Consider the following 23,346-nt stretch of genomic DNA (forward strand, 5'->3'; position numbering starts at 1 on the left):
GTCCATGGTGTCTCAAAGAGTCGGACACAACTAAGTGACTAAGCACAGCACAGCAAGCAAGGTACTCAGATGGGAGTTTCATCCCAAGGCATTTCTTCCTCTGCTGTGAGCTTAAAGCTCATTTTTAGACACTCACATATCTTGGTGGGCAATTCTCCCTTGTCTTGCTATTTACATATATACCTCCTCTCTTTGAGGTTCATGTCCACTAAAACTATGATTTTCAGGCCCACTATCCATCTGTTGAAGTTTTAGTATTCTGGACCTAAAATTGCACTTTCAGAGAATTTTTATCAATTAATCGATAATGTGGTGTAAAACTAGAGAAGTTTTTGCCATTTTTTCAGGAAATCTGCTTTAATGCTAAAATATTCTCTTTTAAAAATCCAGGTTAATAGTTACTGTAATGATTAATGTATGCCAGCCACCAAAACATTAATATTTTGTTTTACATAATAATGCTATTAAATCCTCACAATAACCCTATAAGGAAGATATTAATTGTCATGATTTTCACTTCATAGATGAGAAATGTAAGGGATAAAGAGGTGAAAAACTTGTCAAGTTTTTATAGTTGTCAAGTGATGAAACCAGGATTTGAATGCAGCACATATTTCAGAGGCTAAGCTTTTAACCGTAATGACATATTCTGCCTCTCACAAAAAGTATTAGCATATTAAAGTGAAAAAGAAGACTGTGTGTGTTAAAAAGCAAGTTTGTCACATTTTAACATACCTTTGGAACCCCAAATAAATAACCCTTTCTTAATTTATATATAACTCAGAAACCATATGTCTTATAAACCACCAGCAGGTAGGAATATCAAATAATTATGAAAATTAGCCAGAAGGTCAATCTAGTTTCCACGATGGTACTTAGGTGTCTTCATTACAGAATCGGTACTCTTCCTCCACCCACATTCCCCAGGTGTAAAAAAGAAGAGAAGAGATCTTGTGCTTTGGATGATGTTTACCTTTTTTTTTTCAGTTGTGCAGAAAATAATTATCCAAGCCCAGCCACAAATATGTGCTACAAAACAATTTATCTACCAAGAGTTCATGGGCAGCTGGATTGGGAAAAAACACATTAATTATCATTCAAGTGGAATTGCCCCCATAGACATACCATTTAATTAAGAGGCCAGTGTTGGAAATGAATAATCTGAGGCAAGGCAGAGAGAGATGTGTGAGATAAACCCTTAGGTGATTTAAGGTTATTATTTGTGAATAAATATTTTTTTTAATACATGAAATATACCTCTACCTTATAAACGTCTTAAAAAATAAAAAGGTATCTTAGAAAAAGAGACCCTTTCAAGCCTTTTCCTTGCCTGGATTAAAAGTCATCATCTGCGAGCAGCAGCAGAAAGCTAGTTGGGATTTCAGGAACATCAATTCCGTTAGAGGCTGGAATATTCCACTCCCGTGAATTTAAACTCTGAAAAGATGAGAGCTAAAATCACTTCGTGTGGCAGACTTCCTCTGTCTCCAAAAACCCTTGAAATTTGTAACTCTGCCAAGATTAAAAATAGAAGTGATATGGCAGCAGCGGATTGATCATTCTGCTAAATGTGCTCATCCCATTTGGGATAGTTTTATGAAGCATGGCGGCAGCTGGGGCAGTGGTGGCTGCCACCACCGCCGCTGCAACTGCTGCAGAATGCCTTTCCATTTTTTATTTCTTTATTGAGCAAAGCCAGAAGAGATTTTCCTAAAGCATTAAAAAAATAAAATAAAATTACAGCCTAAAGGCTATTTTCTGAAGCAGTCTGAGAGGTAGAATCTGAAATGAAATCGCATACACCCATTGACTCCCTGCAAATATGCCAAAAATCAAAATCCTGGGACCCAGTTTGGCATTGTTTTGTCAGTTTTGTGTCGTGATCCTTGAAAATATCACCCTTAATAAGATAAGCCAAATGCCATATCCAGCTGGAATGGAAGGTACCTTTTCATTTCTGACCTTGGTATTTTCCTTGAAACCATCTGTAAAGAGAGACAAGTTCATCTTCAGTGATCTTTCTTTTTTTTTTTTTGTATTCTCCTCTTGACTTTCAGCTTCTCTTTACTTTAGCAGCACCGTGCCTGCAAGCACGCTAAATCGCTTCAGTCATGCCCAGCTCTTTCAGACCCCTTGGACGGTAGCCCACCAGACTCCTCTGTCCATGAAATTCTCCACTCCAGAATACCGGCATGGATTGCCATCCCCTCCTCCAGGGGATCTTCCTGACCCAGGGGTTGAACCTGAGTCTCTTATGTCTCCTGAATTGGTGGGTAGGTTCTTTACCCCTAGCACAACCTGGGAAGCCCTTAACAGCATCAGCATTCTTCATTTAATTCCATTCAAGGAGTATTTATTGAGCACCTATTGAGTGCCCAGTACTGTACTAGATATTTGGAGAAGAGAACATACTTTTAAAAATAAACAAAGCATCTTCATAATAAACTCCATAGCACTGGAATAAGAAATGAGGGTGCAGAGAAGAGTGGAGAGGAGATTTGTGACCTTATTTCTGGCTCCCTCCCAGGTTTTACGTTCACAGTGAAAGCCTTGCCCTCTGCTTTTCTACATCACCTTCATGGTCATCTCTGGGAGTGATCTCATTGTGAGCAAAAACTATTCCCATACCCAGCTGAGAGACTTCCAACAAACGTTTCCAAAATTCCAAGAATTAACAAATGAAAGAAAAACTGAGAATGCAATATTCAAGATAATCTAGCTACAAGGGAAATTGGTTATCTCCTCAAACATTTTTTTCAGCAGGAAAACCTGTACCTCAAACAGAATCTTACCCAAAGACCTAACAGACAAAACAGAAAACCCCAGCGCTGCTCTGTTAAGCGCAGGGGAGAAACACTCCTCCAGGCTCTTACTCACTACTGATCTACACCCCCAAGGAGATCCAGGAGGCTCTTCTGTGGATCCCTAGAGCATCTCTGAGCATCTTTCGAAAACAACCGTTAAGAATAGACCTCTATGTGGCAGGTACTATCTTTAACACACTTCATGTTCACAACACAAACACATTCCAACCCCTCCTTCAAAGTCAAGACCAAAGCAATACTGCACTCCTCTCTGCTACACCATCAGTGCTGATCTAATATATAGGTTCCTTCCCCAAGTGACAGATATTAGACTAAACCTTATTTTTCAGCTGCAGTTGGATCCCAGATATGGATGTGACCTCCCAAATATATGTCTTTCCCATAAAATAACAACATATTAATATAAAATAAGAACCTAACATTTACTTCTAGGAAAGTAATATAGAGGAAGTAATTTCTTCACAAACTAAAATGGTTCCCATTTCCTCTAAGATTTTAACGTTTTAGAGGAGACAAAAAACGTCTACACATGAAGCAATCTGATTTATTGTGAAAGATTTCTAAACTGAAAGTGAACAAATTATTAAATGTGTAAGTACTGGGGTGGTAAGAAAGGGGGGGGATTCATATTGGCTGGACTGATCAGTGAATAATCGAAAGTATTAATAATTTAGACTTAAGACCCTTTAGGGGGAATAGAGAGAGGAGAGATGGAAAGAAAGGTAAGATGTTCCTGGCAAGGGTCTGGTAAACTAAGGCATGTTCTCCAGGAAGTTTATATTCTAGGGGAAGAATGCCCAAGTAGAGCTGAGTTTTACTCATAAAAATAAACATCTAAGAAGAAATTTAAGTTACACTTGATTCTTGCTGGATGAGACATTGTCCTACTAAGGACATAGGTGGAACTTCTCAAATAACTTTCAGCAACCCAGAGGTATCTCTCATTGCTATGTGATCAGATCTCTGCTCAAGGCAATTTAAGGAAGAAATATGAATAACCTAGAAGTTTGCATTACACTGTGTTGCTGGCTGTAATTTTGAGACACTTACCAATATATTTCTCTTCCTACTTATACCTCTCTTTGCCTTCCATCCCAGCTGTTCTAAGCTCATTGCTTGAGAAAGGGAATACGATCACAGAAAAGTAGGGGAAAAAGGAGCCTTCTTCTCTTTTTTGACTTTTAAAATCCTAGATGAAACATTTGGAAGAAAATAGGATGACTCTTGGGAAGTTGTCCTCATCCATACCTTTACCTCCCATCTCTCCATCCTCTCTCAAAGCTAAGAAAGAATTCCCCAAGTTTGGAGAAAGGGTGGGGTAACAGATGGGAGGGAAGTGATGTGAGAAAAAGGTCCTGGAAGAAGGCCTTGGACCCAATGAGACCTGAAGAACAAGAGCTGGCCAAATTCAACAGCCACCCCAGCCTAAGGACTGTGCTCCCTGTCCCTAGTGAGTCCTGGCAACTAGGGAGGCTTCTCTTCCACAGCATTCAGCACTTTGGCCATTGACTCCCTTGAACTCATCTCTTTTTCCCAAATTTCATGTAAATGTCTACATAGTCTAGTGGTTTTCGAACATTCAAGTGCATCAGAGTCACTTGGAAGGCTTGTTTTATACAAATGGTCAGGTTCCACCCAGAGTTTCTGATGCATTCGGTCTGGGGCAGGGCCTGAGAGGGTGCATTTCTGACGAGCTCTCAAGGTAGGCATGCTAATGCTGCATGTTTGGGGCTGACACTTTGAGAATACCTGCCCTAGGCAACCTTGTAAGACATTCATAACAAAGAGAAGGGAAATGGGATGCTTTGCATCTAGATTTTAATGACAAAAACAAAAGAGAAGGTAGGTCCTCACATTTGAACTGGGAGGAGGTTAAACAGAACCAGCTTGAGATGTCCTCTGAGGGCTTGCATGATGGTAAAAGAATACTGGGAAAAAAACAGTTTGAAATGATAGTGTGTTTTATCCCTGGGTATCAAAAAATACAGTCCCAACTGAGTGCCCTTGGTCTCCCTAGTTTCACTAACAATTCTTTGCCCTGGAGATTCTTTGACTAGATCACACCAGGAAAAGACATCTTGCGTCATTTAGGTGTGATGTCTAACCTTGGGGAAGGATTTCCACGGGGTACTCCCCCCATCCAAATGACATAAATGTTCCCTGAGGGCCTGGTTTCTTTACAACTATGTTGAGTTTAGCGGAAGGAATATACTAATGGGATTTAAGTCTCCCTTTCTCTGATATTCTTAAATGAGTACCAAATATGTCTGATTCTAACTTGAAAGCCTGATATCTATGCTATGTCATCATCTATGAATCACAATACATAGTAACAACTGATAGCACAGTTTCTGGGATTAAGAAACTTGACCTTGAATTTTAGCAATTATGCTTACAAATTGCATCAACTGAGCCACATTTCCTTACCTCTCTGTCCCTCATTTTCCTTATGTAAAAGAAAAAAAAAAAAAAAAGGATATAGTACCTGCCTCATACAATTCTGGTGAAGACTAAATGAAAAATTGCTAAAGCATTTGGCAAGGGACTGGCTCACGGCACATAAATATTCCTGGCTATTCTTTATAATGCTTTCCAGGTGGCTCAGTGGTAAAGAATCTGCCTGCTAATTCAAGAGATGTGGGAGACACCAGCTTGATCCCTAGGTAAGGGAAGATCCCCCGGAGAAGGAAATGGCAATTCATTCCAGTTTTCTTGCCTGGAAAATTCCATGGACAGAAGAGCCTGGTGGGCTACAGTCCATAGGGTAGCAAAGAGTTGGACATGACTGAGCACACACACCACCGTTTTTTTTAAATAGTACTTAGTATAATGCTTTTGTGTGGCTCAGATGGTAGACAATCTGCCTGCAATGCAGGAGACCCCGGGTTTGATCCTGAGTCAGGAAGATCCCCTGGAGAAGGTAATAGCAACCCACTCTAGTATTCTTGCCTGGAGAATTCTATGGACAGAGACCCTGAAGAGCTGCAGTTCATGGGGTTGCAAAGAGTCAGACACGACTGAGCGACTAACACTTTCACTTTTTTCACATAATTAAGTACTCTTGCCTGGAAAATCCCAAGGACGGAGGAGCATGGTAGGCTACAGTCCATGGGGTCGCAGAGTCGGACACGACTGAGCAACTTCACTTTCACTTTCAAGTCTTCAACAAATGTTTTCTGGCTAGTTGAAATGTCACCAAATTTCGAAAGTCTCAAAAGTAAGTTTGAATATACTTCCATCCCTCTCTATTTTCATGCCCACACCTTAACAATGACAGGACCCAGAAATGTATACTGCCCGGACCTTAAGTATGTGTCCCCTCCAAACCCATTTTCCAGACCCTGCCAATGAAATTTAAAGACTGTCAGACCTGAGGCTTCTGTTGTTGAGAAGCAAGCTCCCAGAGTTGTGGTTCCAGCAGGAATTCAAAACCTCCCTGTATTCTCAGCTCCCACTTATCTTGAGTTGAACCTTTGTTAGGATTAAGGGAAAAAAAAAAAAGGCTAAGTGGTCTTGTGAAAACCAGCTTTTCAGTAAACTACATAGGCACTTCCTGGTTACCCATGATATGGGAATAACCTTTAAACTATTTTCATTTCTGATCCCGGCTGGAAACAGGAAACGCATGGGGTACAGCTTTAAACAAAAACAAAAGGACCAAAAGACAAATCAAATTGTCCCAGAGTTCAGAAGAGGTTTATGCTGAGTGTTAGGAGGTTCAGATTTAGTGAATCCTCCCCTAGTCTGTTTCATTCCAGAAATTCCTTTTGAGGGGTGGGGGAGTGAAGGGTTGTACTAAATTGCACGGCACTGCCATCTTCAGGGCCAGTTGGGAAAATCTCTCAGGGTCAGTTAGATAAATCATCCTCCTAAACACTTGATTTAAATATAATCAGATGGTTAAAAATTTGACAGCAGATAGACTGGAACAGATTTTCCTACTCTTTCCAATGTTTGAAAAGTCAGTAGACACAGCTTTTTTGTGGTGTATGCACATTTTAAAAATATTTGCTGATTGAAAAGCCATTTACAATAAATAGGAAAGTTTAAATAGCTCATACTGCATTGCCAAATGATGGGAGTAACACAGACACAAACATATTGTTCTGAAAAAAAAAAGTTCCTTAAAAAGAAAAGTATGAATCAAATGATTTCAAAAATGCTGTTTGAACAGATGGTGTGATTAACAACTACCATGTTAGCCATCTCAGGAGCTTACAAAGAAGTAAACAAATGCAAGGGGAGAAATCACTTTATTCCCCCAAAGAGTGTTCAGTTCATTTCATTAGGAAAATTTGAAAGTCTGCAATTTGAAAGTTGGATATCCCTAGGGGATATTGGGAATAAGAAATGAAGGGAGTCTTTTTGGAGAAAGACCACATCAAGACAAATGCTGATGCTCCATGCACGGCTGAGGATGAGATGGGAGAAGCTTAGACCAACGTCGTCATCCAAAACGACAGAGGCAGATGGAGCAGTACAGAACACACTGGCTTTGGACTCAGGGGGCCAGGTTCTCATCCTGGCTCGAGCACCGGCTGCTGCTGGCCTTTGAGCCAGCCTTGGTCTCTCCGGTCCTCAGTTTCTTGTTTGGAAAATGAGTGAGAACCAGATGAGCTGTACAGCTGTACTTGAAAATGCTAATGTACACCTGGGGATCTCATTAAAATATAGATTCTAACTGGTAGGTCCGAGGGAGGGCCTGAAAGTCAGAATTTCTTACAGGCTCCCAGGTAAAGCTGACGCTGCTGATCCACAGACCACATGTTTACAGTCAGGGCTCTAAACTCCTTCCAGTGATGATACTCTGGTCTTCTGATCCATTAGGTGTGGCTCGGAACAAGGTGAAAAAGACCACGTGTCTACCTTCAAGGTAGAATGACTCAGAAATGTGTATGGATAAAAGTGCATAATAAACATGCCAAATGCTGAATCAATCTTCAAAGCAACTCAAGTATTTATTTATAATACATAATAAACACTTTGAATTAACTTTTGAGCAAGTGATGTGAGAGCAAAGTACTGGCAATTGGGTATGGAGATCAAATATATAGGGATGAGATGAGGGGGAGACTGGGAAATTGAGTATCAACCAGTTTCCACATAAGTATTCAAGACCAAGCCTGAGACTTCCCTGTATTTTAAAACTTTTGCTCTGTGAAAGACACTGTTAAGAGAATGAAAAGATAATCTACAAACTGGGAGAAAATACTCACAAATCACATATCTGACAATGTACTTGTATCCAGATTATATGAAGGATTCTCAAAAGTAAGAAAACAACTCAGTTTTTAAGTGGGAAAAAGGCTTGAACATATACTTAACCAGAGAGGAGATATGGATGGCAGAAAGCAAATGAAAAGATGTTCAACATTATTAGTCATTAAAGGAAATTCAAATTATACCTATGATGAGATACCATCATATACCTATTACAATGGCTAGAATAAAAAACACTGGCAATATCAAGTGCTGATAAGGATGTGAAGGAACTGGATCATATATATTGTTAGGAGAAATATAAAAATAAAGCAGACACTCTGGAAAACATTTTCAGCAGTTTCTTATGAAGTTAAACATAAACTTTCCACATGACTCAGCAATCCCAATTTTACATACTTACCCTAGAGAAATACTTATACTTGCACAAAAACCAGTACGAAAGTGTTTCTAGCAATTCTACTCATAAACACCAAAAAATAGAAACAATTCAAACATCTTTTAGTAAGTGAGTAGAAAAATAAACAGTGGTACATCCATACAATGGAATATTACTCAAAAATATAAAGGACCAAACACACAACTTGGATGAATCTCAAAAGCATTATGCAGAGTGAAAAAAACCAGTCTCAAAATTTTCCTACCGTCACATGATTGCGTTCATATGATACTCTCAAAAAAAAACAAAACTAAAGTGATAGAAAACAGATCAGTGGTGGCCAAGGATGAGAGGTGGAAAGAGAGGTGAGTTCAAAGGAATAACAAAAGGGAGTTTATGGGAAATGTAACTGTTCCCCACCTTGATCATGGTGGTGGTTACACAGATCTACCCATGTGTTAAAATTGAAATACGCAGCCAAAAAAAGTCAGTTTCACTGTGTGCTATATTAATTTTTAACAAATCTGGGGGGGAAATGGATTTTTTTCTTTCTAAACTTTTAGCAAAAGTGTGCAGCCACTATAGAAAATATAGAGGTTCCTTAAAATACAAAAAATAAAGCTACCATATGATCCAGCAATCCTTCTCCCGGGTATATATCTGAAAAGAAACAAAAACTCTAATTCAAAATAATACATGCCCCACAGTGTTTATAGCAGCACTATTTGCAATAGCCAAGACATGCAAACAACCCAAGTGCCTATCAGCAGATTGGTTTAAGAAGGTGTAATGTGTGTGTGCATATACAATGAAATATTACTTGGCCATAAAACGGAATAAAATATTGCCATTTGCAGCGATGTGGATGGACCTAAAGAGAATTATATTCAGTGAAGTAACTCGGACAAATACTATATGATATCATTTACATGTAGAATCTAAAAAATGATACAAAAGAATCTGTGTGCAAAACAGAAACGGACTCACAGTCAGGACCAAACGGGAGAGGGAGGTGGGGAAGGACATATCAGAAGTATGAGATTAACAGATAGAAAAGTCTACACATAAAATAAATAAGCAATAAGGATTTACTATGTAGCACAGGGAACTATATTCAATATTTTTCAGATAATTTATGTCAAACAATTCCTTGAGGGAGGGGGAAAGACAGACAGGCATATAGCTATAAGAAGATATTCAACTTTATTAGTAATTTAAGAACTGCAAATTAGGGTACAATGCCTTTTTTAACCTATTAGCTTTGTGAAGGTTAATAGAACAATGTTATACTACATTGAGAAAAGTGTGGGGAGATAGGGCATGGAGGTAAACTGATTCACCTTTCAAGAGATCTGTTTAGCAGTCTGCATCAAAAGCCTTAAAAATGTCCATTGTCTCCGGGATGGAAATTCAACTTCTAGGAATTCACCGCAAGAAGTAATCAAGCAAGGATATTCTGCTTACCATTGTTTTAATGCTATAATATTGAATGCCAAAGTTCTAAAATCAGTTCCAGTGAATAGAGATAAACACTCTATAATTCACTGTTGGTGGGATTGTGAATTGGGACAGCCACTGTGGAAGACAATATGGAGGTTCTTCAAAAAATCAAAACTAGAACTACCTTATGACCCAGCAGTTCCACTTCTGGGAATATATTCAGAGGAAACAGAAACACTCACCATTTGTACCCCTCATGTTCATAGCAGCATTATTTACAATAGCCAAGACAGGAAAACAAGTGTCCATTGATGGAAGAATGGATAAAGGTGGGGTATTGAATATGCACATGTGTGCTCAGTCACTAAGTCGTGTCTGACTCTTTGTGACCCCATGGACTGTAGCCCGCCAGGCTCCTCTGTTCATTGTATATATGCAATGGGATATTAGTCAGTCATTTAAAAACTGAGAACATCCTGCCATTTTCAATAAAATGGATGGACCTTGAAGGACAGGAAGGCCTGGCGTGCTGCAGTCCATGGGGTCACAGAGTCAGACACAGCTGAGCGACTGAACTGAACTGAAGGTACTACGCTAAGTGAAATAAGTCAAAGACAAATAGTGTATAATCTTTTATATGTGTAATCTAAAAAAAAAAAAAATCACATGAAAAAAGAGATCAGGCTTGTGGTTAACAGACCTGTGGAGGGGAGGGGCAAGAGGAATTAAAGAAAGGTAGTCAAAAGGTACAGACTTCCAATTATAAATAAGTAAGTACTACGTGTATAATATATGAGGATGACTACAGCTAACACTGCTATATGGTTTATCCTAAGTAAATCCTAAGAGTTCTCATCACAAGGAGAAAATGTTTGTCCTTTTTTCTTCTTTCTTTTCATTATATCTATTGATATATGAGAAAGTGGATGTTAACTGAACATATTATGGTAATCACTTCTCAATATATGTAAATCAAATTATGCTGCATGCCTTAAACTTATACAGTGATGTGTGTTTCTCAGTAAAACTGAAAAAAATATTCTATCATCTCAGGTGTGCTAGATGCTGCACAGAACATAATATTGTAGTCTGAGAGTATGATTCTTAAATCTAAACAGATTAATATATATAAAGAGCCTACTGAGAGCAAAATATTGAACTGATTTTTAAAAGTAAATCAAATATTTATTTGAATTATGTGACCAAACATAATCCAATTATCAAAAAGATAAATTAAACTACATAATGTCCAAACACTAAAAACTGATATTGTATCTACTTTTACTGACATGGATTAATTTGCATTTCGTACATTTCTAAGTGAAAAATGCAGACTACAAAATTATATTGTCTCATTTTTATACAAAATGTACTGAAAGACAGAAAACATATATATGGGGGAAAATCTATAAGAATATACCTTAAGATTTTACTGTGGTTATTGCTGCATAGTGGGATGATAATCGATTTTTCTTTTCTTCTTTATATTTTTCTGTTTTTTTTCAGGTTTTTTCAATGAGAGTATATTACTTTCATGACTGAAAAAGTCCAATAAAACTATTTCAAGAAACAACTCGCAGTTACATCCCAGATGTAACTTTACATTAACATTACATCTTTACATTAACATCCTTGCCTTTCTCCCCAAGAAGGATATGGTTCTTCCTGCCTTTCTTGACAGATTTCGCAGGCTTGCCAGGGAGATCAACCATGGCCCAGAGCACTTAGAATCACGTGGCAAACCCGCAGCCATTGGCACTGTGGCTCAATGAACAGTTGGGAATATATATTGAATATACCTAAAGTCCATTCAAAGATCTTAGGTGGGAATCAGTCACTCCCAATGAGTTGCTTCATCCTGACTTTTCTTAGTAGCTCACAACTGCTTCCAAAGTTAGCTTGGAAGCAGGATGTAGCCTCAAAATCTTTCCATACCATCTTCCTTTGATATTTTACCAAAAAAACTGTTTTGAAACTTTTGGGCTTAAGTAAAAATTTGCAGTGTTTCTAATTTTTTTCATGTAATAAAAAGCAAAAGAGATAAGATCTGCATTTTCTGAACTTTTTTTTCCTTTTTAGGTGCTGTTTATATTTCTAGTCAAGAAAAAGGAAAGAATAAATGAATTAACTGGATTACATCATTTATTTTCCAACTATGCACATTACTTTTTCTTAGCCTTGTAGCTTGCTGATTTGATGTATCTGAAAACAATCATGTTATTATTAATTTCAGAAAAGTTTGCCATGTGCTTCTAGAATTATTTATTCATTTAATTCATTTAGTTCATCCTTGTTCATCCTAGTTCATACCTTGACATTTTATCCTTGACAAATAATTTTCATAAATTCATAATAATGCTTTTAGTCAGCCTTTAGGGTTTTTTCTTTTAATGTTACTTTAAAATCTGTTACAGCCAAGTTTTCTGACTAGTGCTTAAATTTTTTTTTCTAAAAGGGTGATTTTTACTTTAATCTACTTGCTAAAATATTGAATTGATCCTGCTATTATTTCATGAAAAATCACTCATAACCACCTGACTAAACCAGTTCATGCTCATTACGCAAACACTCCATGTTATGCAGGGTTATTTTACTTTGTTAGAATTAGTCATTTGTCTCATCCTAAAATCTCATCTCTGCATTTCAGTCTGAATTAGATAGCCTGACAACTGACGGGTAGATAATTGAAGTTTTTAATTTCTTACCTGACCTACCTTTCCAGCTTCCTCAGTTTCATTGGGAAACTGATTTTCAATACTCTGGTCAAGCACTTTTTTCTATTTATATTGCTTTAAATTTTTTTAAATAATTATGGAATTTATGCTGGCAGAGATTTTAGAGGGATACTGGCTTAGAAAAAATTCTGACGTCATTTTTAATGGTATTTTCCCTCACAAAGAATGATACAACTCCTTGAACTCTAGCCTAGATGTATCATTTGTTACCCATCTTTCTCCAATTATATCAAGACCACTTATTTCACACCGACCCTCCCTCACATACCACCAAGCATTCCATTTTATCTAGTTAATGGTTTCCGCATTTTTATTTTTTGACCTGACTTTTCTCTCATTTCCCACAAATGTCAAATAGCATTCTACTGATAAATTGGACACCATTTTCCTCAAATAAATCCTTTACTTCCCTCCAGTGACTGTAACTACTTATCATGTGCTTTTCTTAACTTGTTGGCTTCTCTGTTATTTACAAACTATTCCATCTCCTAAAATTTTTCTTAACCAGCTTCCTGATATTTTTCCTTCCTTATTTATCTTCCATGACTCCAAAAGTTTTGTAGTTAATGATAATAGCTACTATTTATCAACTACTATTTATTAACTATTTACCAACCACTTTTGAGACATTATATCTTATCCCCTTACAAACATTGTAGGAAAAAATACTGTTATTCCAGTTTCACAAATGAGAAAACTGAGGGTCAGGAGTTTAAGTAATTTGCCCAAGCAAACTCAGCTAGTAAGTCACCACTGGGATTCATATTCAGGTGTCTCTGATACCAAAGCTACTTCTTTCTTTATGCCGTCAGGTCTTACATGAATGCAACATTTCCACCCAGGCACCCACATCTAATTGTCTTGTCTGGTTCATGGACCACTGCTCCAGTATTGCCCTGAACTCTGAGCTTCCTGTCTGCAACAATAACCTATGCCAAATAGGACTGGCTTAGGATTAATCAGATGTAAGTTTCTCTCCATTAATAATTTTATGGTCTTCTCTTGGTGCCCCCTAAAGATCCTCCCAAATGCGTTATATTTTCCTTTCAAAAACTTAATTCCCTTTTTCGAGTCTTATGTGGTTCCTTAAGCTAACACTACTTTTCCCTGCTCTCTCAACAGAGCTGGTTATTAAATTATTACTTTTTCTGTGTGGCGGTAGATCAATACAGTGGGTAGCAGTTTGTCAGATGATCCAAGAATGCAAGACAATTATATTCTTAGGGAAATGAACACCAGGCCTTCCTGTTTGGGAATCGTGGGTGATCCCCTCTTCCCAGCCCTTCTTTTGTACTGGAGCAGAAAAAGCTGGTCTGGTGATTACTCACATCACATTTCCAGCTTTGCCATTCCCTTGGGCACTAACTTATTTTCTGGCATTTGAAAAGATTACTCTCCCAGGGTTTAATTGCAATTAGACGAACAGGTTAGAGAGAACATCAAATTGGGATCTGGATTTTTTTTTTTTTTTTATTACTATAGAGAAAGGAAGTTAGATGGTAAGAAGGGGAAAAAAATTTAATAATTTCCAAAATACATTTTACAGAAACACAAAGCTAATAACTTATACTTGGTGTTCATTCTGCTTTTGCTATTTGGCTCTTGACAGGCAATTTTATTTACCACTCTCTAAATTAATCACAAAATCAAACTGCTGCATAGCATGTCCACTGGCTCCCTAAATTATCCCTGCATCCACTGGCTGACAGTTCTGACATGTGCATATAGTCCCAGCCATGAAATGCTGACCTACCTTAACCTGAGATACATCTTTACTCCATCCTTTTAGGGGTTGAGTTACCTACCCCTTTGGCAAAGCAGATCAGTGCTGTCTGGACCAACTAAACTTCCCACGGGGGTCCCTTCAGCCTTTTGAGCTTCCTGTGTTTTGAAGAAATAGCTTTTAAAAACTCACAGTTCTTTTTAAGGCATCTTGCCTAAAGAACTTTGTGTGTGTGGTAAAATATAAAGAAACTCTTTTTAATGTTTTTTAATTGAAGTATAGTTAATTTATAATGTGTTAATTTTGGTATACAAAAATATATATGTGTGTATATATATATTTACATATATATAACTGAATAGATATATTCTTTTTCATATTATTTTCCATTATGGTTTATTATAATATATTGAATATAGTTCCCTACGCTATACAGTGTTATTGCTTATCTATTTTATACATAGTAAGCTTGCATCTGCCAATCCTGTTTATCTCTCCCCCACCACCTGAATTGATGCTTTTAAACTGTGGTGTTGGAGAAGACTCTTGAGAGTCCCTTGGACTGCAAGGAGATCAAACAAGTCCAGCCTAAAGGAAATCAGTACTGAATATTCATTGGAAGGACTGATGCTGAAGTTGAAGCTCCAATACTCTGGCCACCTGTTAAGAATTAGCTCACTGGAAAAAACCCTGATGATGGGCAAGATTGAAGGCAGGAGGAGAAGGGGACGACAGAGGATGAAGTGGTTGGATGGCATCACGGACTTGATGGACATGAATTTGAGCAGGCTCTGGGAGTTGGTGATGGACAGGGAAGCCTAGGGTGCTGCAGTCCATGGGGTCACAAAGAGTTGGACACGACTGAGTGACTGAACTGAACTGAGCCATAAGTTTGTTTTCTGTGTCTGTGAATCTGTTTCTGTTTTGTAAATAACTTCATTTGTAACATATTTAAGATTTCATATGTGTGATATTATGTGATACTTGTCTTTCTTTGTCTTACTTCACGTCATATGACAACAGCTAGGTCCATCCATGTGGCTGCAAATGGCATTATTTCATTTTTTATTATGGCTGAGTAATATTCTTGAGTGTGGTGTGTGTGTGTACCACGTCTTCTTTATCCGCTCATCTGTTGGTGGACACAGGTTGCTTCCATGTCTTGGCTTGTATTGTTAATAGTGTTACTATGAACACTGGGGTGCATTTATGTTTTCAAATTAGAGTTTTCTCCAAGTATATGCCAAAGAGTGGGATTGCTAGACTATATTTTTAGTTTTTTTAAGAAAACTTTATATTGCTTTCCATCGCTGCACCAATTTACATTGAAGGAACTTTTTTAAACATACCAAACTTAAGGTCAAATTTTTTCATCAAATACCTCAAAATTAGATCCAATCACAAACTGAGTCTTTGCGGGCTCTTCAGAGCTCTAAATTACCTACTCCTACCTGCCATAGTCCCAGCTCCTTGGCGTGATCTCCCTCACTTCCCATGTGTCTTCTGTGCTGTACTGTGCTTCATCACTCGGTCATATCCGATTCTGTGCAACCCCATGGACGATAGCCCGCCAGGCTCCTCTGTCCGTGGGGATTCTCCAGGCAAGAATGCTGGAGTGGGTTGCCATGCCCTCCTCCATGTGTGTCTCCTACTTAATATTTATTTTTAAGAATTTCATTCTACCAATGTTTTTAATATCGGTAAGCCATTTTAAATTCTATTTGGGACAAACAAAGGTATACATAAGGAAATTACATGTCTGGAAAGGAGCCTCGATCAGGAAATAAGATTTACCAATAATCAGCTGCAGGACCTGGAGCAGGTCATTTAAATGTTCTGGGTCTCCATTTCCTCATCTGCAAAATTATACTTTAGAACAAAATAACCTCTAAGTTGTCTTTTTTTTCTCATTCTGATTTTGATGTAATAGAACTGCCAATCAACAGAACAGATAAAAATAGAGGGAATATCTCAACTACCAACACTGAATGTACTCAATTAGCTCTTCACATTCTTCCCACTTCCTTCCTATGTGTGTTTCTGTGCTTCAGAGGCTGCAAAGCTGAAAAGTACATTCCTCGGTCTCACAGCTAGAGTCCTCGATGTGAATAAGGTTCCACCCCTAGATGCACTTGCATGATATTTAAAAGATAGAAATGAAACAGAAATACCTTCAGTGCTTTTTGTTGGCTGGTGGGAAACAATGTCAAGGAAATGTCAGTGTCCATTCTCCAGCTTCAGGGGGCAGGAGGAGGTATAAGAGTGGGAAATGTCACACTTGGTGTTCCAGGCCTAATCACTATATTTCGTTGGAAGTTGTCGAGAAACATTTGTGGAAGCAGTTTTTGTGTCTTCCCATGCCTGGCTTTCTTAACCCCTATTTTATATTTTTTTTATTGTGAATCCAGCAATTTGCAAGGGTCCTATCTGTGGAAGTAATTGCTTATCTACCTCTAGAGCCTACTCTTTTGTTCCTCTAATGGTTTTGTGAGCATCTAGTTCTCTGCATTCCCTGGCTCAGTGGTAAAGAATCTGCTTGCCAATGCAGGAGACTTGGGTTTAATCCTTGGGTCAGGAAGATCTTTTGGAGAAGGAAATGGCACTCCACTCCAGTATTCTTGCCTGTGAAATCCCATGGACAGAGGAGCCTGGTGGAATACAGTCCATGGGGTCACAAAAAGTAGGACATGACTTAGAGACTAAACATGCACAGTTCTCTATATTCAGTTCAGGTCAGTTCAGTTCAGTCGCTCTTTGCAACCCCATGGACTGCAGCACCCAGGCTTCCCTGTCCATCACTAACTCCCAGAGCTTGTTCAGACTCATGTCCATTGAGTCAGTGATGCCATCCAACCATCTCATCTTATGTCATCCCCTTCTCCTCCTGACTTCTATCTTTCCCAGCTTCAGGGTCTTTTCCAATGAGTCAGTTCTTCACATCAGGTGGCCGAAGTATTGGAGTTACAGCTTTAGCGTCAGTCCTTCCAATGAATATTCAGTTCTGATTTCCTTCAGGATTGACTGGTTTGATCTCCTTGCAGTCCAAGGGACTCTCAAGAGTCTTCTCCAACATCACAGTTCAAAAGCATCAATTCTTTGGTGCTCAGCTGTCTTTATAGTCCATCTCACACCCCATACATGACTACTGGAAAAACCATAGCCTTGACTAGATGGACCTTTGTTGGCAAAGTAATGTCTCTGCTTTTTAATATGCTGTCTTGGTTGATCATAACTTTTCTTTCAAGGAGCAAGTGTCTTTTAATTTCATGGCTGCAGTCACCATCTGCAGTGATTTTGGAACCCAAGAAAATAAAGTCTCTCACTATTTCCATTGGTTCCCCATCTATTTGCTATGAAGTGATGGGACCGGATGCCATGATCTTAGCTTTCTGAATGTTGAATTTTAAGCCAACTTTTTCATTCTCCACTTTCATTTTCATCAAGAGGCTCTTTAGTTCTTCACTTTCTGCATAAGGGTGGTGTCATATGTGTATCTGAGGTTATTGATATTTCTCCGGGCAATCTTGATTCCAGCTTGTGCTTCATCCAGCTTGGCATTTTGCATGATGTACTCTCCATAGAAGTTAAATAAGCAGGGTGACAATATACAGCCTTGATGTACTCCTTTCCTGATTTGGAACCAGTCTGCTAGTTCTCTGTATCAAATTCTCTTTTCTTTAAAATACTGAAGGGGGGTCAGAAGATTCCACCACAAAATGTGTTACTTTGGTGTAAGGATTATTTTGAACTGAAGGCAATTGGGAAATAGCAGACACAGAAAAAACTCTACTCTCTCCCCTTTATGCCTAAAGATAGGGTATAAATTTCCCTTTGTGGAGGTATTCCCTCCTCCTCCTCAATACCTGGAAGAGGAAGCAACTCATACTGGAAACAACACTGACTTGAATCTGCATAAAGTTGATTAAAAATTCCTTATCTTCCATTAGCTACCCCCCACCCCACATGCCAAGTATTCACTTTCCCACAATTTATCACTCCTAGAAGTCCACTTCTCCTTTATCTCATCATTTGTCTACCAATGTATCACTTTTTATTAAAATGGTATATATATATAAGCTCTCAAACCGAAATTTGTCTTTGAGTTTTCACTTCCTTTTCTGTGAGAGACCCTCATGCACACTTAAAAATTAAAATATTAACATTAAGTAAATAGTGCATGCCTTTTCTCTTGTTAATCTGTCTTTTGTCAGTTTAATTTGCAAGAGCTCAGTTCCTGAACATAAGAGGGTAGAGGGAAAAGCTTTTATACTATGACACCTAGAGTAGATTTAGATCCCTTTCCTCTAGCACATATTTCTTTTGAGGTCTAGTTTCTTCTTCCCTAGATCTTGCTAATTTGTTATTGTTGTTCAATTATATTTTGTTTACATAATGCCACACCTGGTCCTGTGACAGCTTGTTTTAATACCCATTCCAGTTCAACTTTTTTTCCTTCAAATCAAGCCAAATGTTCTTTCAGACTTGTTCATTTCTCAGTGTGATTGTATCCTACCTCCTCATTTGCACAAGGACAAATATGATACAGGGTTTTCTTGGAAACAATGTATATTGTTTCTCTTTCTATTTCTTTGCCTCTAGTTTGATCTGCTATTTTGAATTTAAGCTTTTACCCTTCAATACCTGAATTAAAACATACATGGTGGTGGTGGTTTAGTTGCTAAGTCATGTTTGACTCTTGTAATGCTGTGGACTATACCCCACCAGGCTCCTCTGTCCATGGAATTTTCCAGGCAAGAATACTGGAGTGGGTTGTCATTGCCTTCTCCAGGGGATCTTTGGATCAAACGTGAGTCTCCTGCATTGTAGACAGATTCTTTACCATTTAACTTTTTACGTTAAAATAATTACAGATTCATTAGATGTAGAAAAAAAAGTAGTACTGAGAGATCTAGTGTACCCTATACTTTAACAAATACTTTTTATCATCAATAAAACTTTAGTCACTAACCCTCTAACTTTTCTAACACATTTCATGCCACACTATTTCCCTCCTCATGAACCTGAAGTAGAAAATACCATCCCTGAAAATGGCAGAGTGGAAAATTCCAGAGCTTCACCCATCATAAAAGCAACTCATAGATAGTGATGGTTGCACAACAATGTGAATGTAATTAATGCCACTAAACACTAACTGCCAATTGTACACTAAACACTGGTTTAAATAGCAAGCTTTATTTACATACGTTTTACCAAAATGGAAACAAAATTTTATTTATTTTATTTTATTTTATTTTTTTATTAGTTGGAGGCTAATTACTTCACTACATTTCAGTGGGTTTTGTCATACAGTGATATAAATCAACCATAGAGTTACACGTATTCCCCATCCCGATCCCCCCTCCCACCTCCCTCTCCACCCGATTCCTCTGGGTCTTCCCAGTGCACCAGGCCCGAGCACTTGTCTCATGCATCCCACCTGGGCTGGTGATCTGTTTCACCATAGATAGTATACATGCTGTTCTTTCGAAACATCCCACCCTCACCTTCTCCCACAGAGTTCAAAAGTCTGTTCTGTACTTCTGTGTCTCTTTTTCTGTTTTGCATATAGGGTTATCATTACCATCTTTCTAAATTCCATTTTTATGTGTTAGTATGCTGTAATGTTCTTTATCTTTCTGGCTTACTTCACTCTGTATAATGGGCTCCAGTTTCATCCATCTCATTAGAACTGATTCAAATGAATTCTTTTTAACGGCTGAGTAATATTCCATATATGTACCACAGCTTCCTTATCCATTCATCTGCTGATGGGCATCTAGGTTGCTTCCATGTCCTGGCTATTATAAACAGTGCTGCGATGAACATTGGGGTGCACGTGTCTCTTTCAGATCTGGTTTCCTCAGTGTGTATGCCCAGAAGTGGGATTGCTGGGTCATATGGCAGTTCTATTTCCAGTTTTTTAAGAAATCTCCACACTGTTTTCCATAGTGGCTGTACTAGTTTGCATTCCCACCAACAGTGTAAGCGGGTCCAAAATGGAAACAAAATTTTAATACATGAGGCAAAAAGAAGCAGCTAAGACATTGGCACAAACTGTCAGACTCAAGTTTTGCAAAACATTGGGTCTAGTCAAATGGTCACAACAACTGTGTCATTTTGTATCACCTGTCTACCATCCCTCATTCCTCAGAGCAGCAACAGCCATGAAGATGGTAGCATGCACTCCTGATATACGTTGCTACTGGCAGAGGAAGCAATATAGACATCAGTCTGGAAGAATTGTGGTTGTGTGTATCAACATCTTTAGTGGCTCCTTAACAGACTGGTTCCATATAGGAAAAGGAATACGTCAAGGCTGTATATTGTCACTCTGCTTATTTAACTTATATGCAGAGTACATCATGAGAAACGCTGGGCTGGAAGAAGCACAAACTGGAATCAAGATGGCTGGGAGAAATATCAAAACCTCAGGTATGCAGATGACACCACCCTTATGGCAGAGAGTGAAGAGGAACTAAAAAGCCTCTTGATGAAAGTGAAAGAGGAGAGTGAAAAAGTTGGCTTAAAGCTTAACATTTAGAAAACTAAGATCATGGCATCTGGTCCCATCACCTCATGGGAAATAGATGGGGAGACAGTGGAAACAGTGTCAGACTTTATTTTTGGGGGGTCCAAAATCACTGCAGATGGTGATTGCAGCCATGAAATTAAAAGATGCTTACTCCTTGGAAGAAAAGTTATGACCAACCTAGACAGCATATTAAAAAGCAGAGACATTACTTTGCCAACAAAGGTCCGTCTAGTCAAGGCTATGGTTTTTCCAGTGGTCATGTAGGGATATGAGAGTTAGAGTGTGAAGAAAGCTGAGCACTGAAAAATTAATGCTTTTGAACTGTGGTGTTGGAGAAGACTCTTGAGAATCCCTTGCACAGCAAGGAGATCCAACCAGTCCATCCTAAAGGAGATCAGTCCTGGGTGTTCATTGGAAGGACTGATGCTGAAGCTGAAACTCCAGTACCTTGGCCACCTCATGCGAAGTGTTGACTCATTGGAAAAGACCCTGATGCTGGGAGGGATTGGGGGCAGGAGGAGGAGGGGACGACAGAGGATGAGATGAGATGGCTGGATGGCATCACCGACTCGATGGGCATGGGTTTGAGTAAACTCCAGGAGTTGGTGATGAACAGGGAGGCCTGGCATGCTGCAATTCATGGGGTCGCACAGAATCGGACATGACTGAGCGACTGAATTGAACTCAACTGAACTGAAAGGACCAGTGCAACAGCATGCCTTTGTTTTGCTCTACTCAGAGCATGCCCAGGGCTGGAGTGACTTCCCCAGATGGCATATGCCAAAAGCATTTAAAAGCAAAAGAATTGATCACAGGAGCTTGAGGCAAGGGATAGCAATCAGGACAAACAACAGACAGCTTGAAAAGCCTGAGGAAGGAAGAGACAAGGAAAGGAGATACAGAGGAGGATAGGGAATTTAGAAACTCCTACTGGAGCTTCTAAATTCCCTATCCTCCTCTATATCTCACAGAGTTGCAAAGAGTCGAACATGACTGAGGCATGCACATATATTGGGAACTGAAAAGACCACACACATTCCCAAAGCTGAATGAATGCTCAAAAAGTCCTGAGAAGACCCTAAGCTTTCACCTCTGACTCACCTTCAAACTCATAGCAAGCAGGGAAAGGCAGAGCTATAAATGATGTGTCTAATTCTTTAAGACGTATCCCAAACCAGAACCAATCACCAATCAATAAAGACTGGAAAAGTTTTGAGCTTTTTTTTTTTTTTTTTTCCTTTGCCTCCAGGCATTTAAGGAAAGTCTGTCAAAGCACTGAGTGAATACCAAGCTAATAAAACACAGATTTCAGTAGCTATGCATGACAAAGAATACAGACTTTATAAAAATAGTTGAGAAAAGTCACTAAATAAGCAAACAACAGCCCCAAAGAAGCAGTATCAACAAAGCACAGAGAAGAGAGAGAATCTGATTTTCAGAGTTGCCATACTATAATATTTGAAATGTCCAGTTTTCAGCTAAAAAAAATATGAGGCATACAGAGAAGCAAGAAAGTAAGAGACAACAAGATGGTGGAGGAGTAGGTGGATGTGGAGTATATCTCTCCCCACGGATACATCAGGAATATACTTTCAGACACAGAAGTGCATGCAGAACACCTGCTGAAAGTGGACAGGAGTGCCTGACCAGAGGAAAAGAATATATAGAACCAGGCAAAACTTGGTAGGATGAAGGAACTAGGGGAAAAAACAGGGGTGTTAGTAGGACTAGACCTGCCCTCAGTGGGAGAGGAAACTGAAGCAGTTATCCGATCCCCACATTGGGGCAATTGTCTGAGTCAGAGGAGAAACATTTAAGGCTGAGCGTGAAACAGCTGATCTGTGGCAGCCTAAATGGAATGAGAATCAAACAGTCCTTGCTGCAGTCATACATACCCCAGACAGAGATGCAGGTCCCCTAGAAGGCACAGCGGCTGGCATCTGGAGTTTAGAGATTGTGGAGCAATCCCAGGGTGAGGGCTGCTGTTGACCGCAGAGAGATGGATCGAAGGGAATGAGGGAGGAGACTGTGGTGGGAAATGCTGGCGGAGGAAAGCCAGGCAGCCATGGAAGCAAGGCATTACTGCTGAGTCACACGTAGGTGATGGAGCCATCACCATAGCCTCTCTCTTCCTGCATGCCAGCACCAGCAATTGAACAACAGAAAGGCTGGCCTGACGCACTGAGTTACAGAGTAGAACCCCAGCCAGGGTGCTCCTTTAAGTGACTGATGCCCCAAACTACAGAGTAGGATCCCATTCAGGCTGCACATTTAAGTACCTGATGCATATTCTACAGAGTAGGACCCTAGCCGAGGGGCTCCTCTATGTGCCTGATGCATGGAACAGCAGAGAAGGACCCCAGGTAAGGAAGCCCTCTAAGTGCCTGAATGGGTGGAGCTATGGAGAAAGCCAAAGAGGGCTTCTGATTGCTGTGAGGCTGTCATGGCTAACACCATGACAGGCAGCCTAGATTAGGAGTAGGCCTGGTTTC

General features: G+C 39.1%; 1 long non-coding RNA gene across 1 annotated transcript; it reads right to left on the bottom strand.

Moving 5' to 3' along the window:
- Positions 1–1,811: 1,811 nt before the first annotated feature.
- LOC122453836 lies at positions 1,812–22,807 on the bottom strand. Its single transcript, XR_006273192.1, has 3 exons — positions 22,750–22,807; positions 6,196–6,296; positions 1,812–1,985 (listed from the first exon to the last, which is right to left on the bottom strand). It is a non-coding gene; the product is annotated as an uncharacterized LOC122453836 (long non-coding RNA).
- Positions 22,808–23,346: the final 539 nt, after the last annotated feature.

The sequence above is a fragment of the Cervus canadensis genome, chromosome 15, assembly GCF_019320065.1.
Source record: "Cervus canadensis isolate Bull #8, Minnesota chromosome 15, ASM1932006v1, whole genome shotgun sequence".
NCBI classification, from domain to species: domain Eukaryota; kingdom Metazoa; phylum Chordata; class Mammalia; order Artiodactyla; family Cervidae; genus Cervus; species Cervus canadensis.